Raw genomic sequence first — 14,510 nt, 5'->3', positions numbered from 1 at the left:
GGTTGTCCAGGGTCAGGCTTCAGGTCTGAGTGAGCCTGGATGTACACTAGGAAGGTCTGAAGTCTGCCCTTTAGGAAACTCAAGCCACCTGGGCCTATGGCTGCAGTTCCCCTTGGCACTGGGCACCCCGCTTGCTTGGGGCCCAGTTGTCCCTTCCTAGGCTTCTCTGTGTGGGGACAATCGGCCCCCAGAGGCTCAGCCTCTTTTTGCCTCCTGTTCTGGTCCAGCCTCTGTCTCTGGGCTACACCCCCATGTCCTTGATTTCTTCAGGGTCCACTTCGCCATCTGCTTGTTCTAACAGGGTCCCCCAGACCTGTTGCTTCAGCACCGAGTCATACTGCAATTTCCATGTCCCCCTTTTGGCATTTCCACGTGTCCATGGAGAGCTCACTTCACAGACAGCCTCTCCCCCTCTCTGTTCATAGTGGAGCAGGGAGCCGGGGCTCTGAGTGCAGGACAAGTACACAGGTCTCCTGGCCCTCATCCCAGAGGTCTGCTCTGATGCTGTCTGCTTGGCATGCCCTGCACACCACCCCCCCCCACCCCCCGCCCTGTCATAGTGGCAAAGTACAAGGTGTCCTGGGGTGGCCACAGCAAATTTGAGGTCCACCCACCTGCCAGCCCAGCTCCCTTCCTGTGGCAGACATCCTGTCCCCTCCCCACACCCAGATAGGGCAGAGTCTGCAGGCATGACAGGGATTCCTTGGTGTCTGGAGGTCTGGTTTAAACTGGGTTGAAGATCCCATGCATGGTTCCTCTCTCACTCCCCAGCCCCGGGCAGAGGATCGAGTTTCACCAGGAAGGCAGAGGCCAGGCTGCCCTGGGAGCCTCCAGCCTGCTTGGCCCCTCACACTGCCCAGCCTGTGCTGGGCTCCGGTTACCTGGCCCTGGAAAAGAAGGTGTGACCTCCTTTCCCCCAGCCATCACCCACTTACCTCCCCTTTCCCACCTGGCTAGGAAAGTTGCTGACCTGGGAGCCCTAGAACCACCTCTGGGCTGAGCTGTGAGGCCTTTAGGGGTACGGGGGGGCCGGGTCGTCCACCTGAGCTGGGTGCCCAGTGAGGGACTGAGCCTGGGTGAACCAGGGTTCGGGGAGGATCAGTCCACATACCAGTACCTGGTTTCTGGTTTTGTTTGGTGGTTGTGAGGAGCAAGATTCCATACTGACTTCTTATTCATCCATTTATTTATCAACAGTACTGAGCCCCCAGTCTGTGACCCGTGATGCACGGCAGTAAATAAAACACACAGGCCCCACTGCCCCGGAGCTGGGATCTCATGTTTCTCCTTACGCAAACAGGACACTTTATTTCTGTTTCCCGGCTGCAGCCAAGTTCCCTCCATGGTCATTTTCCGAAACCCAGCTTCGTGTGCAAGATGCCTGCTGTGAAGCCTCTTTCCACAGCCATGCCTTTGACCCGCCTCTGCCTCGTGACCACTCGAGGCCCACCCGGGCCTGACCCCTGTCCCTCCACCGGGAAATCAGCCCTGACCAGCGTGGCTCTTCTGTGGGCAGCATTTCAGACCAGCTCTTAGATACCACCACTCGGAGGCAGAAAATGCTTGGGGTTCATAAGCACACCAGCTACTTGAGGATGAGGGGTGGGCTAGTTCCCCCCTGGGTCTCCCCTTTACCTCTCCCACTTCAGCCTGACTGACCCTCCAGGACCTGCCCCTTCACTGCTGCCTTCCCTGGCAGTTCATCCGTCACTATATCCACCCTGTGGATTTCATGCTCCAAATGTTCTCCATCCCATGGCCACCACCCTGGCCCACCGCCTCCACCTCCTGCACCGTGGGTGATTTCTCACGGTGTCCTCCCTTCTCCTCACACCCCTGCTCCTACCCTCCATTCTTCCCAGAGTGGTGTTTTCAAATAATTTGGGTCACGTCACTTACCTGCTTAATATTCTTCAGTGACTCCTTGTCCTTAGAATATCATCCAAAGCCCTCCCCAGGGCTGAGCCCTGCCCACCTCCTCAGCCCCATCTCACTGGATGTCTCCTTGCCTCTGTGGTCCAGCCACAGCTTGTACTGGGCCTTTGTGCTCACTGTCCCTTCTACCTGGGATGCCTTGTCCTCACCCCTCCACCTGGCTAATTCCTCTTCATCTTTCAGATGCCAGCTCAAGCATCACCTCCTTCAAGAAGTCCTCCTTGATTTTACTGACATGTCTGCTCCCAGCACCCTTCTTTAGAAGCATTTACCCCAGACACAGTTGCATTATTTGCTCCTTGCATGTTTTGCTTCCTCAAGGATGGTGACTTGCTTATTTTGCTCCACAGTGTATCCCCAGCATGTAGCACAAAGCCAGCCTCCCAGTACCTGTTTGGTGAATGAATGAATGTGTGGACTCATTCTGGGCTTCTGGCTTCCCCTCCCATCATCTCCATGCTGTGGCTTTGGCAACCAAGGGTGTATGGAGTCAGAAGCCGCCCATAGCTGGGGTCCTTGGATTTCCTTCCCTCTTCCAGACCCCTGGCACAGAAGACTTGGCCTGACTTCGGCCACCCTGTGAAACCTTCTTAGCTGCTCCCCTACCCCCACAACTGCCCTCATAACCCTGTTTTTCCATGCCAGAGACCACAACAACCCTCCGTGTTCCAGGACATGTCATCACCCCCTTTCCCTGGTGTAAACAGCGTGGCCGCCCTGCTGCTGCCAAACCGCCCAGGTTCCAGCACAAGCCCTTCCTTCCCTGGCGGGGCCCCCTCTTGCTGCACCCCAGCTGGGCATACAGCCCTCCCCTTTCTTTTCTCTAGCCATGTGAACACCTCCAAGACCAGTGTGCAGAGGGGCCCGTCCACCACTCCTCTGCTCGGACGACTCAAAGGGAAAGCACCGTCTAGTGACGCCTAGCTGTTCTCTCTGCCCCTGCCTGGTCATTATGTCCTCTATGGTCCTGGCTTTTCTCTGATTGCTCTTCTCTTTCTCACATTCTCTTGTTATCTTTTCTGTTGTTGCTGATGCTTCTTGTTCTCATTCTGCTGTGTCCATTCATGTGTGAGTGTGGTTTGAGCGTACATGTGTGTAAGTGTGCCTGCGTGCATGTAGGTGTGTGCATGAGTATGTATGCAAGTGTGAGTGTGAGTGGATGTGAATGCAAGTGTGTGTGAGTGTGCACGTGTGTGTGAATGTGCATGTGTGCACAAGTGCCAAGTCTGAGTGTGCGTTGAATTGTGTGAGTGCCTTAATGCAGGGAGTTTGTTGAGCTGGACAGGAGTGTCAGGGCATGGGGTACTGCCCAGGGACTTGGGCACTGAGGGACCTCACACAAGCACTGGGTGCCCCAAACTGACTCCCAGAGCAAGGTCCAAGAAATGGGTGACACACTGATCTTACTCACCTGCCTTCCCAGTTCCCCCTGAGGCTCTCCCTGGTTGGCAGTGCCCTGGGCCATCTGGTGGTCAGCCACCTCCTCCACTGGCTGCCACCCCCTCTCTAGAAAGCCAGGATGGAGCATAGGCTGCGGGAGGTCGCCGTCCAGCCCCTCGCAGTCAGAGGAGGCTCTCAGCCTGGCAGCTGGCAGCTGTCCAGAATCGTGGCTGTGCCAGCCTGACCCGGCTTCCAGTTCCTGACCCCGCCTAGGAACTTCTGGCCTGGATCCCAGCCAGGGTTCTGCCCCAGAGCCAGTGGGCTCCCGTTGGGCTCCCCCTGGGGGAGGAGGGGCCCCAGACTATGGAAGCCACTCCCCATTCCTCAGCCTCAGCCTGCCCCACAACCTGAGGAGACTGTGCCCAGGGGCGGGTGTTAGGCCCTCTGTAAATGCGCAGGGCTCCCTTGACTAGGAAGCAGCAGGATGTCATCAACCGGCCCTGGGAGCGAAGTCAGGGGCACCCGGCACTCTGGCCAGGTGCTGGTGGAACTGGGTGGGGGCGGGGCCAGGGAGGCACTCGGAGCCAGCACGGCCACCATCCAGCAGGGACTCTTACACACACACAATCCCTGATTTGATCCTGACTCTAATGTGAGGTTGGGGCACTACCCTCGTATTATAGCTGAGAAACAGAGGCCACAAGAGGCCTCATGTCACACATCTAGTAAGTGGCAGAGCTGGGATTAGAACCTGGGCCCCCTCTCAACCACTCTCATTCACCAGGCAGTGCTCCCGCCCCAGGTTACACGCCACTGCAAGAACACATCCATGCCAGGGGAAAGCGGGGATCACCCCTCCCTTCCCCAGCCAAGCCCAGGGGCGAGGGATGCGTGTTGGGGGGGGGTGTTGGCTGGTTCCCATATGTGAAATGAACATAGGGAGGAGACTTGGCACGGGCTGGTTCTCCCAGCAGTGCTGAGTTCTGAGCCCCATCCCCCAGCTCACCTCTGGCTAAAGCCCAGGGAGGGCACCACCCCAACACAGCTTTCAGGAGGGCAGGTGCCTGCAGCTGCTAATCCAAGGAAGAGTCAGTGTGCAGACTGAAACCCCAGTCACAGGCCATCCGTCTTGCAGTGTGTGTCTCTTTCAGTGATCCATGGGTGACATTTCCAAGGGCTCCCCTGTGGCTGACAATAAAGGCCATGAAAGGAAGGCCCTGCCCTGCCTGTGAATCTCCAGAGGACACAGCTACCCTGACCTCCTCAAGGGAATGGGCTGCCACCTGTCTTTCTGGCATGAGGGTCGAGGCATGGGGAGTGCCCCTGCCCCAGAGCATATGCCCAGGGGAGCAACCCACTGCTCTTGTCTCTAGTTTTTACCGCTTGGCCAGTCCTCCTGGTCGGAGCAGTGCTTTCCAGAAAGAAAGAAATCCCAGAATGTCGGAGTAGAGGGTCCCTCAGAGGCTGCCTGCTACAATCTTTTCATTTTAAAGGAAAGGAGAGACCAACAAGGCTGCAAAGAGAGGAAAAGACCTACTCAGCTCGGCACGGCTCCTGTGGAGGAGCTGCACTTGAACCCAAGTCCCGGACTGCCGGTCTTCCTGCTGCATGGGATGGAGGCTGGCGAGGGCGTGGGTCCTGGGTGTGGGCACACCTGGTTTGAGGCCCAGCCCTGCCATTTCCTGGTGCTGTGACTTTGGACAAGCATCTTAACCTCACTGAGTTTCAGTTTCCTCATCTATAAGATGGGGATAATTTTCTCAGAGTTATGTTTTCTCAGAGTTATATTTTCTCAGACTTGCATTATGTCATTGTGACATTTCAATGACATAATGCAAGTTAAAACCATTTAGCACAGTGTCTGACACAGGACTTCGAAATGTTGGCTGCTGTTGTGATAGCTGTCAGTGGGTAGCAAGGCCTCACGGGATGGGCCTCAGGCTAGGAGGGAGCCACAGTGGCTGCTACCCTCGCCAACCCTGAACTCAGATTCAGGCCTTCACATGGCTATGGCGACAGTGACCCACAGGATTTGAGTCTGGGATGTCCCCCCGATGCAGGACACTTAGGTACCACAGAGGCACATGTAGGGCTCAGTGGGAACATAAAGAGGGAGAGGTCAGTCTGCCTGCCATGGGGGCTGGGCTTCGGGCTTCCCAAGGGAGGTGGCTTCCAGGGTGGGCCTTGAAGGTGCAGAGGAGTCCACGGGCAGAGGAGTGAACGAAGGGAACAGCATCTCGACAGCACGGAGGCACAGGAGGACATGGCATTTCTGGAAACGCAGGTGGCTGCAGAAGGGGTGGGTGTGCAGGCAGGTGGGGAGGGGACACTCATCTGTCCTCCCTTTCAGGAATGCTCACATTTTGACCGTGAAGCCAGGACCACGGCCTCTTGCAAGAGCAACACCTGATAGCTCACGCAGACTTTCCTGTCGTTCCACAGAGGAGGAGCCACAGGCCTGCAGAGGGGTGGCTCCCCAGACACCCCCAGCAGGGCAGGTAGAGCCAGCTAGGGGCCCACACCTGCTGACTCTCAGGCTGGAGACTGACCTTCAGGCGCGGGTGGTGGGAGCCAGGGAGGGTTCCGTGGGGAACCGGATACACAGGCAGTGGTCCTGTGCTCACAGGAAGCTCTGGGCAGGGCCTGGGGAGGGGTGGGCGGGGATGACAGCCTGGAGGCGCTGACGCCTATTATTTATGCCTACTTCTCTGAGAGTCCTTCAGGGCCAAAAAGGTAATTGAATAAGTGAGTGTGAGCAAATGCAGACGATCATTTAATTGTGGCAGAAAATGAAGTTGGTTGCAGCTGGGGGCTGCCAGCCCATTACCGCTGGCCCCGGTTTCTGCTGAGCTGGGTGATTGGTTGCTGGAGCAGCCATCTGTCTTTGGCCTGCCCCACCCTGTCCCCAGACCGCCTTTCCCATGCCAGCAGGGCCTGAGGAGGTTAGTGGTCAGGGAGTTTGTTCTCTGTCGTTCCCCCCTGGGGAACCCCCTTGGGGGCTGTACTGGACAGTGAGGGCACTAGGAGGAACCTGGGGTGCAGGGGGTGCCCAGGGCCTGGCCACAGAGGCAGGGGGCTTAGGTCACGAAGATTGGAACAGGGGACACATAAAAGCCCTTCATGTGCCAGGCGCTGTTCTAGTCACTGTATCAGCTCAGTGACCTTCCAGTCACCCTGTGAGTGGATGCTGTTATTACCTCCCGTTTCACAGACAGAGAAAATGAGGTAGGGCCCTAACTCCTCACGCTGGGTTGAGAAGCCCGGGGAAGGTGGAGCATCTGTGGGGCTGGCCAGGGGCTGCAGCAGTGAGACGTGAAGGAAGCGTCCTCGCTTCCTGTCCTGTTTCAGCCTCACTGGCACCACTGCCTGCCCTCCAGGCAAGACCTAAGTTCAGAAATGGGAGGAGGCCCTTCAGGCCTGTCCACTTCGGTCTCCAGAGCTCTGGCCCTGGCTCCTCTGGTGCCCTTTACAGTCCCTCTGAGGAGGCAGATAAAATTAGGCCTGGAATGTGAGAAGCCAGTTCATCTTCCCAGGCTGGGCAGTCACAGTGGCCCCGGGGCAATGCCGGGAAGGCTGACTCGAGGGGCCAGAGCGAGGCTGGGGCTGGGTCCAGACCCAAACTGCAGGTGAGCTCGGGCATTTCCTGAGCTTCCTGTACTTCATCTGACAGTGCTTCCTGTGGCCCTGGGCCTCACCTTTGTGCTGTCACACTGGATGTGAATGCCCCCTGACACACTCACGGGGTGCTCCGTAGGGAGGAGCTACAGAGGCAAGAGGGGCTCCTCTTTCTGGAGCACCCACTGCACGCTGAGTGTGCTGGGTCTGTAACCCCGACCAAGGCTCACGAGGGGTTGACAGGCTGTGGTTCGATCAGTTGTTCATTCCGCACAAGTTCACTGAGCTGCTTCTTGGTGCCAGGCACAGATCTGGGTGGTGGGGACTAAGCAGGGAACACACACGACAAGACTCCCTTGTGTTACCTGGGGGACAGACAGGTAAAATAAGTAAACCAAGTAGAGCACAGTGGCAAACACAAGGTCAGGGGCCGAATCCAGCCCTCCACCTTGTTTTATCCAGCCCGGCACCTTGTTTCTACCAGGCGGCAGCACTAGGCTCTCACTTATCTGTGAAGGATTAGTTACCTTTACACAGTTCCAAAATTACATTTGGCCCTTTGAAGGCAACCATGAGTCTGATGTGGCCCCCCGTGAAAATGAGTTTGACACCCCTAAAGTAGAGGGTAGAAAAAACCCCAGCAGGGACAACTGGGGAGTTCCCATTTTAAACACGGAGGTTAGGGAAGGCCTCACTGAGAAGGTGTCTTCTGAGCAGAGACTTGAGGAGGTGAGATTGCTGGAGTGTGGCCCCGGGGAGGAGGGTGCTCTGGAGAGGCAGGGCAGGTGCAAAGGCCCCGGGGCAGGAAGGAGAAGGCCAGGCAGAGGGAAGAGGGGAGAGTGGTAGGAAATGTGGTCAGAAGTGTGTTTATGAGAGAGAGAGAGGGAGAGAGAGAGAAATTTGACTTCTACTTTGGGTGGATAGGAGGCCATCCTAATCCCAGAAGGGATGTGGTCTGACTTTGGTTTTAACAAGATTGCTTTGTGACTAAGTAGGGAACCAACAGTTGGGGGCAGGACCAGCTACATAATTTGCAAAGCCCAGTGCAAAATGAAATAGTGAGATCCTTGTTCAAAAATTGTTAGGAATTTCAAGACGGAGCCCTGGCCGGTGAGTCTCAGCAGGTTGGAGTGTTGTCTTGTAGTGGACAGGTTGCGGGCTGATCCCAGGCCCAGGCGCATATGGGAGGCAACCAATTGCTGTTTCTCTCTCACATCGATGTTTCCCTGTTTCCTTTCCTCTCTTCCTTCCTCTCTCTCCTAAAAAAAAGCAGTGAAAGATGTTTTTGGGTGAGGATTAAACAAAGGAAAACAAAATTTCAAGACGGCAATGACAGAGCATTAGGCCAGGCACAGGGTCCCGCGCCGCCAGCTGCTCAGGGTGTGTAGTCGGCCCCTGGGTCGCGGGCAGAAGCAGGGCAGCGAGGAGGTTTCATTGTTGTCAGGCTGCAGGTAACAGGGGTGCAGATAGTGGAGGTGGAGAGAGGTGGCCAAGTTATCCCCATTTTGTAGGTGGGGAAACTGAGCCTGAGGAACTGTAAGTAGCCAGCCCAAGACTGAACAGCCAGTAAGAGGCCAAGCCAAGAGGAAAACCCAGTTAAAGGTAGGCACCCTGCTCTGCTCCGCACAGGTCTCCAGCCTGCCAGCCCAGTGCAGGGCGCCTTGGGCTCCTGCTGGCTCTTTTGCCCCAGCACAGGGGCCACTAGTGTCTGGAGCTGTCGGAGCTGAAAGCCACTGCAGGCCTCCCATCTTAACCTCTGTCCTGGTTTTCACCACACTGCTCTGGCCAGCTGCCGGAGCCTCTGACTGCTGCCTCCTCCCCGTGCCTGGCTGAACCTGCACCCCCACACTGGCATTGGCCCTCACCTCTCACGTGGAGGACACCCCCTTCCTGTCTGTGCACCTGGCCTCCCTGAGACACAGCCCACCTCACAGCCCCACCCGGGCTGCGGTGGGGCCCTGGGGTCTGTGGAGGCAGCAGGTGCAGCTCCAGTCTCCACCTTGCACTGGAACTCCACCGGCAGGCGCTGTTCCCACATGGCCCAGACAGCCTGTGCAGCCTCCTGCTGCCCCCTGCCCGTGTCCGCCTCCCTGCTTGTGCTCGCCCTGGCGTGTTGGCTGCCCTGCTGCCGTCTGCATTGCCTCATTCAGAGTTCTGATGCAGGTATCTGCATATTTGCTTTCTTTTCCATCCAACCGGCAGCCTCCACCCGCCTGGGCTGTGAGCCCTCTGATGGGAGAGGATCGTGTCTCCTTGTCTTTCCTTCCTCCATTTATGCACACGGCACCTGCCACGTACCAGGCCCTGGACTGGGTCTGACGTGATTTATAAAAATGAGTCGGAGACGGGCTTCCAGTTAACCCACATGGTGGAGTGAACACTGTGTCCGATCCCCTTGGGTCATAGGTGCGAGTCCACAGGACAGAGGGAGAGGAGGGCACTGCAGGCAAGACACTCGGTTTTTGGAGACGCACAGTGGTAGCCCCCTGACGCCCAGCTGCCTCCGCCTGGGGGAGGGCCTGCAGTCGGGGATTCTGGGAGAGGGAGAGGTGTGGGACCCTGAGCCAGGGGGAGGGAGAGGGGGCGTAGGCACACCTGCCCCAGGCTGGCACTGTTCTGTTTCTGCACTGGGCAGTCAGTGGACAGGCCGCTGTCTACAGGCCAAGGCTGCTCATAAGTCCATTTTCCCGCAGACAGAAGGAGGGAGTGCCAGAGGCCTAGTCTGGATAGGACAACCGTCACTTTCACACATATTTCAAGGACAGGCTCTTGTCCCACGCCACTCTTAACTGTCCAGGGAGGTGAGAAATACAGCCCAGCGAGGCAGCCACTCCAGCACAGGGAAGTAGGGGGAGTGGATCTTAGTGGCTGCCTCACTGCAAAGGTGTCAAAAGATCTAATTGCCAGGCAGCTTCAGTCAGAAAGCTCTGAAAGGGTGACCTCCCCCAAAATGAGGGTGTAAACTATGGGAAACAGTGACAAGGCACATGGCAAGCAGGGACTCCAGCGTCGGAGGGGTGACCCAGTACCACCAGGACTGGTCAGCTGGCAGGGGCTGTGCCAGGCACGGGAGGAGGTGTGCGGCCTGGTCCCGGCGTCTGGGGGCGGGCTGACGGTGGTGCACAGAAGTCTCAGGACACAGGCGAACCCCGAGAGGCAAGTGGATTAACTTCAAGAAAAAGAAAGTTTTGTGGGAAATAAATGTAACCCAGGAGCCCTGGATGACTCACCTGGAATAACATTTACATGCCGGGGCAGTGATGTGAACACGGGGTGCCGACTTAGTAACAGTAGTGATGTAAGTACACAGCAGGGTGGAGGAGGGGAACGGGCGGTGGGAGTTAAATCTTAATGGGCAGTTAAATTCTAACCTTCTACAGCAAATCAACAGGTCAAACCTAGACTAGAAAACCACGAGTGTGTAGTATGTGCACGTTATGCAGACGCTGGACGTGAGCGGCAAAGGCCACGGCAAGAAAGCAGGCCTGGGGGTGGGGCGCGGACAGCTGCTCGCTCTTCACAAGCCATGAAATTCGCTTTGGTTTTTAAAATTATTTCTATGTGTTATTTTTATAAAAATGAAAGTTACCTAAAAATAAGGGGAGGGTATTTCACCACGATTAAGGAAGAAGAAACCAGAGGCCTGAGTCTGTGGGTGGGTGCATCAAGGAGCGCCTTGCTCAGCTGTGGCCCGCGGATAAAGAACTGCGCAGGCGCACTGTGCAGGCGGGACGGGCTGAGGGCACTGTGGGAGGTTGGAGGCAGATGTCACTGTGAGAAACTCATCTTTAATAATGGGTTAATCTCTCCGCCTCTTAGATGTTGCAGGGCACTTCTGCAGCCTCCTGCAGACTCTTCATAAATATTCACAAGTGGAAGCAGAGACTCTCAGTCAGAGAACGTTTCATGGTGGTTGCAGCTCAGGGCCACCGCTTGGAGAGGTGCTGGGTCAGGGGCGGTGGAGGCAGCTCCCTGCCTTCCCCTGGGTTACCTGGGCCCAGAGTCGTCTGTTTCCTGGATGCCATGTCTGTGCAGCCCCTGCAGGATGAGAGTGGTGGTGGCTGCATGTTTGCCTGTGTAGTTTCTCATACATGTGTGCACAGGTATGCACAGGTTTACATGTGTGTGGTGGCATGTGCATCTGTGAATGTTGTCCTTGGGTGGGGGGTGCTGAATCAGTCCAGTCCAGTGCTCCCTGCACACAGGAATGGTCTCCTTCCCCTCCCCCATGCCCCCAGGTCCTTAGAGCTGCCCCTTGGCCAGAGCTGTGTAGCCAGAAGAGTCAATCCTGGGAAGCCTCCCCATCCCCCAACTCAGACTCCTCCCGCTTTCTTCAGCAGGTCACTCTGTGCTCTCTCTCTCCTTTCCTTTCACAAATCTACTCCTGGGTGAGGCTTTGATAGGTTTGCATTTTTAGAAAGTATGTGTTAAGCTAAAAGAATGAATCTTTAATGATGGAATTTCAGGCCTCTTCCTCCTAGGGGACATCTGTATGTTTGGCTCTGGTCTGGTTTTGTCAGGGATGCTTCCTTGTGTCCCAGGAGCCACCCCGAAGGCCCAGGCTCCCTCCTAGATGCTGTGGGCTGGGCCACCCTCCCCTCATCAGTTGCCAGAGCATTGCTTGGGGCAAGGGTGGGGTTGTCAGCTTCCTTCAGCTCCAAGATGGGCCCCAGTCCACTCTCTGCTCCCACCTGCAGGCTGCCCCTCCCCTCCTGCCCTGCCCTGTCTGAGTACACCCTTCCCCGAAGGAGGTGGGGGGCACTCTGGTGCCAGGAGTGAGCAGCACCTACTCCTGGGAGGGTTAAGACAGGGCAGAGGATACCTGGGCCACATCTGAGTCTGGTTTGACAGGAGTGACACACACACATCAGCTCTTACCTGGACCTGGCTTCCCCACCTTGGTCTGGTGCTGCTACTCTGAGTGGAGGAGTGAACCCTCACCTGCCCTCAGCTCCAGGTGGGTGCGCCCAATAGCCAACCAGGGTGGGGCTGCTTTGGGTCTCAGGGCAGGCGGCAGGGGACAAGTCAAACTCTCCCCTCTGTGCTGTGCTCCCCGCCCCATCGCACCCCTTCTCCCCCAGAGCAGCCCTATGGCAGGCTCCACGATCTTCAGTCCAGGAAGGTGAAGAGGGAAAAGCACCTTTGGAGTTCTTTGTTCGGATGTGCCAGCTGCGATTTGAGTCTGGGGACATAGCTGGGTGCCTAGCCCTTCCTAGATCCAGTCTCCTCACCCTCAGCCACCTCTGGCCACCTGAGGGCTTGTACCTTTGTCTCCTGGGATGCTGCACTGCCAACTGGCCTCCCCCATCTGCCTAGAGCCCTATCAGGCCCACGGTGCGGTCAGTGTTGGGGTTCCTCGCTTGAAGCCTCAGAACCCTCTTTTCCTCTCACCAAGCCCAGCCTGGGGATGTCAGGACTCTGGCCTCGCCCTGCAGGACGTGCCTCAGCCGAGCTGGAACCTGTGGCTGGGAATCCTCTCTGCCCGGAAACGAGGCTGCCAGGCCCAGAGCCACTACTGTTTCCAGAGCTGGTGGGCAGTTTGGCCGGCAACCTCCCCTTTCTCCCGCTGTGCTGCTGACCCCTGCTGGCCATCTTCACATACCCTTGAGCCCTCCCCTCCCTGCACAGGCATCTCTCCACAGGGTCCTGGTGCTTGAATGCATCTGGGGATAGGGGGCTCACCACCTCACTCAGCAGCCTGCTCCAAGAACAGATGCTTCTGCCTCTTAGAGAAGTTCTTTGAAATTAGCTGAAGTCTGAATGCCGGTCACTTCCATCCGTTTATTCATAGTCGTACCCTCAGGGGTCACACGTTTCCTTCGTTATCCAATGCTGCCCATGTACCAGGCAATATGCATTATGTCATTCAGTCCTCTCAACACCTGTGAGGCTGATGTCTGTGTCGTTACCATTACACAGGTGGGGAGCCTGGGGTCCAAAGGGAGAGTGTGTCACACAGGCAGGAAGTCTCAGAACCTGGGGTTCAAATTCAGAGCCCACTTTGAGGGGAACTTGGAGACCCAGACCTGTCCCTGTCTCTTGCTGGTAGAGGTTTTTTTTTAATCCTCACCCAAGGAGATTTTTTTCATTGCTTTTAGAGAAAGAGAGAAGTATCAATGTAAAAGAGAAACATCAATTGGTCACCTTCTCATGCGCACCCTGAGCAGGAACTGAACCTGCGACCCTTCGGTCCACGGGCGACACTCCAGTCAACTAAGCCGCACCAGCCAAGGCATTGCCGGGACATGGTTAGAGGGAGAGGCTGCCCGGGAGCACCCTGGCCATCCCAGGGGGACCAGGCAGGGGGCTGGGCTCCGGTGCCTGGGAGTTCCCCATCCGAAAGGACAGCCTGGCTGTAAGGGCTTCCGACTTCAGTGCTGGCCTCCCTGGTCTCCAGCTGTCCTCCTCAACCTATGTGGGGTGCCTCTACTGATACAGCACAGGCCCACCCCCTTGCTGCTCATAGTACTGACCATCTTCCCGTGACCCCCAAGCCCCTGCTGGAGCTCAGCCCCTGGAGCCCTCCCTACCCCCGGGCTTGCGCATGTGGGTCACGGCCTCAAGTGCTGCATTTCACTTCCTTCCTCCTGTGAGCTGCTGCTCCTGCCCCATCTCTCCAGCCATGGAGGCAGGGCACAGATAAATAAGAACAAAATAAACACGATTGTCACTGTTAAGTTTCATTTCATTTGATCCACCCCATCGCTCCAGCCTGTCAACTTCTGTTTAGATTCCAGCTCTGTCATCTGGCATATTTGCCATTGTGCCCCACAGCTGTGTGGCATCTGCAAATTTGATAAAGTACATGGAGTGTGTTTGTCTTAAAGGAAGCCCCCTCCCCACACTGGGTTGCTGGAGCACACGCACACACACCCCTCCCTCAGCCCAAGGCTTGTCAGCCTCGTCCAGCCACCTGCAGGACCCTGACCGTGATCCTGGGACTCTGTGCCACAGAGGGGCTGGGGCTCAGCAGCTACTGGTTTTGCACATGTGACCCTGTGAGGGGCGGGACACTAAAGGGACATCCACACCTCACCTCCACTGGCTGCTGTTTAAACAGCTTCTGACCTGGCTGTGCCCTGTAGGCCTCTTTCGCCAAGCCCGAGGCACAGCGGGCCAGCTAGCCTAGGCCTGGGCTCTCCGGGACAGCTGTGCGGCCTCCCTCCACTCCAAACATGCCTCACACATCCTCCTCTGTGTGGCCCGGCCTCAGGGACGGGCCCAGTGCAGCGATGTGGGGCGAGGACTCCCGGCTCGTGTGCTTGTGGCTTGCCGTTTCTCCAGTCCTTCTTTCCCAGCGACCTGAGAGCTTGTCTTCACAGTAGCCGCATGGCAGGGAAAGATCCAGGTCCTCACTACAGAGCCCACTGGACACAGCCTGAACAGGACGAAAAGATCCCAGGGCCCGGGCAGAACTTCCAGGGCCTTCTAGTCCATTCCCAGCCCCCAGGAAGGTGCTGGAGTGTGGAGGGCCCAGGCGTATTCCTGCCCCTGCCCCACTGCGGTGTAGTCTGGCCACAGGGAAGGTGGTTTCCTGTGTTGCCTGTTTCAGGCAGCTGATGCCAGTAACGAACACCCCC

At 56.9% G+C, this 14,510-nt stretch overlaps 1 long non-coding RNA gene across 1 annotated transcript; it reads left to right on the top strand.

Annotated features, from left to right (window-relative positions):
- Positions 1–5,760: 5,760 nt before the first annotated feature.
- LOC123816557 lies at positions 5,761–13,584 on the top strand. Its single transcript, XR_006785292.1, has 5 exons — positions 5,761–5,813; positions 8,442–8,532; positions 10,750–11,033; positions 11,782–11,887; positions 13,029–13,584. It is a non-coding gene; the product is annotated as an uncharacterized LOC123816557 (long non-coding RNA).
- Positions 13,585–14,510: the final 926 nt, after the last annotated feature.

This window comes from Phyllostomus hastatus, unplaced genomic scaffold, assembly GCF_019186645.2.
Source record: "Phyllostomus hastatus isolate PE091 unplaced genomic scaffold, TTU_PhHast_1.1 phas_contig_1048, whole genome shotgun sequence".
NCBI classification, from domain to species: domain Eukaryota; kingdom Metazoa; phylum Chordata; class Mammalia; order Chiroptera; family Phyllostomidae; genus Phyllostomus; species Phyllostomus hastatus.
Note: the sequence above shows the minus strand (reverse complement) of the source record. Positions and strands in the feature narration are given on the sequence as shown.